This window comes from Branchiostoma belcheri, unplaced genomic scaffold (genome assembly GCF_001625305.1).
Source record: "Branchiostoma belcheri isolate BF01 breed outbred unplaced genomic scaffold, Haploidv18h27 scaffold3, whole genome shotgun sequence".
In the NCBI taxonomy this organism is placed as follows: Eukaryota; Metazoa; Chordata; class Leptocardii; order Amphioxiformes; family Branchiostomatidae; genus Branchiostoma; species Branchiostoma belcheri.
This window is the reverse complement of record NW_017803909.1, coordinates 4,027,389-4,030,235: the sequence shown is the minus strand read 5'-3', so window position 1 is coordinate 4,030,235 and position 2,847 is coordinate 4,027,389.

Genomic DNA, 2,847 nt, shown 5'->3' with positions numbered 1-2,847 from the left:
CATATAAGCCAGCGTCATTCAAAATACGCGTACAGAAAAAATTAAACACGTCGTATGTTTGTTGAATAAACGTTACATTTCCTTTAGTCTTTCGGGAACATATAAGCCAAAGTCACTTAAAATACGCGTAAGGTAAGATTAAACACGCCGTATGTTTGTTGACTAACCGCTACGTTTCATATAGCTTTTGGGAATATATAAGCCAACGTCACTCAAAATGCGCGTATGGAAAAACTAAACACGTCGTATGTTTGTTGAATAAACGCTACATTTCCTTTATCTTTCGGGAACATATAAGCAAACGTCACTTACAAAACTCGTAAGGTAAGATTAAACACGTCGTATGTTTGTTGAATAAACGCTACGTTTCATGGAGTTTTTAGGAATATATAAGCCAACGTCACTTAAAATGCACGTATGGAAAAACTAAACATGTCGTATGTTTGTTGACTAAACGCTATATTTCATATAGCTTTCGGGAACATATAAGCTAACTTCACTTAAAGTACGTGTAAAGTAAGATTAAACACGTCGTATGTTTGTGGAATAAACGTTACATTTCATATTGCTTTCGGGAACATATAAGCTAACGTCACTTAAAAAACCTGTAAGGTAAGATTAAACACGTCTTATGTTTGTTGAATAAACGCAGCGTTTCATAGATTTTCTGATAATATATAAGCCAACGTCACTTAAAATACGCGTATGGAAAGATTAAACACGCCTTATTGTTGTTGAATAAACGCTATATTTCATATAGCTTTTGGGCATATATAAGCTAAAGGGGGGAGGTTCTCCCCCCGTTCGCTTAAAGCGTGCGTAGAGAAAGATTAAACGCGTCGTATATTTGTTGAATAAACGCATCGTTTCATAGAGGTTTTGGGAACATATAAGCCAGCGTCATTCAAAATACGCGTACAGAAAAACTAAACACGTCGTATGTTTGTTGAATAAACGCTACATTTCATATTGCTTTCGGGAACATATAAGCAAACGTCACTTACAAAACTCGTAAGGTAAGATTAAACACGTCGTATGTTTGTTGAATAAACGCAACGTTCCATGGAGTTTTTAGGAATATATAAGCCAACGTCACTTAAAATGCACGTATGGAAAAACTAAACATGTCGTATGTTTGTTGACTAAACGCTATATTTCATATAGCTTTCGGGAACATATAAGCTAACTTCACTTAAAGTACGTGTAAAGTAAGATTTAACACGTCGTATGTTTGTGAAATAAACGTTACATTTCATATTGCTTTCGGGAACATATAAGCTAACGTCACTTAAAAACTCGTAAGGTAAGATTAAACACGTCGTATGTTTGTTGAATAAACGCAACGTTTCATAGAGTTTTTGGGAATATATAAGCCAACGTCACTTAAAATACGCGTATGGAAAGATTAAACACGCCTTATTGTTGTTGAATAAACGCTTTATTTCATATAGCTTTTGGGAATATATAAGCTAAAGGGGGGAGGTTCTCCCCCCGTTCGCTTAAAGTGTGCGTAGAGGAAGATTAAACGCGTCGTATATTTGTTGAATAAACGCTACCTTTCATATAGTTTTTGTGAACATATAAGCTAAAGGGAGGAGGTACCTCCTCGTTCACTTAAAATACCTGTAGGAAAAGATATAACACAGCGTATATTTGCTGAAAAAAAAACGCTACATATCATCCATAGCTTTTGAAAACATATCAATTAAACTGCGCGTTGGGGAAGATTAAACACGTCGTATTGTCACCGTATTGTTGTTGAATAAACGCTACCTTTCATATTGTTTTCGTGAACATATAAGCTAAAGGGGGTAGGTTCTCCCTCCGTTCGCTTAAAGCGTGCGTAGAGAAAGATTAAACGCGTCGTATATTTGTTGAATAAACGTTACCTTTCATATAGCTTTTGTGAACATATAAGCTAAAGGGAGGAGGTACCTCCCCGTTCACTTAGAATACCCGTAGGGAAAGATATAACACGTCGTATGTTTGTTGAAAAAAACGCTACATATCATCTATAGCTTTTGGAAACATATCACTTAAAATGCACGTGGGGAAAGATTAAACACGTCGTATTGTCGACCGTATTGTTGTTGAATAAACGCTACCTTTCATATTGTTTACGGAAGCATATAAGCTAAAGGGGGGAGGTTCTCCCCCCGTTCGCTTAAAGTGTGCGTAGAGAAATATTAAATGCGTCGTATATTTGTTGAATAAACGTTACCTTTCATATTGTTTTCGTGAACATATTAAGCTTAAGGGGGGAGGTTCTCCCTCCGTTCGGTTAAAGTGTGCGTAGAGAAAGATTAAACACGTCGTATATTTGTTAAATAAACGCATCGTTTCATAGAGGTTTTGGGAACATATAAGCCAGCGTCATTTAAAATACGCGTACAGAAAAATTAAACACGTCGTATGTTTGTTGAATAAACGTTACATATCCTTTAGCTTTCGGGAACATATAAGCCAACGTCACTTAAAATACGCGTAAGGTAAGATTAAACACGCCGTATGTTTGTTGACTAACCGCTACGTTTCATATAGTCTTTTGGGAATATATAAGCCAACGTCACTCAAAATGCGCGTATGGAAAAACTAAACACGTCGTATGTTTGTTGAATAAACGCTACATTTCCTTTATCTTTCGGGAACATATAAGCAAACGTCACTTACAAAACTCGTAAGGTAAGATTAAACACGTCGTATGTTTGTTGAATAAACGCTACGTTTCATGGAGTTTTTTAGGAATATATAAACCCAAGTCACTTAAAATGCGCGTATGGAATAACTAAACACGTCGTATGTTTGTTGAATAAACGCTACATTTCCTTTATCTTTCGGGAACATATA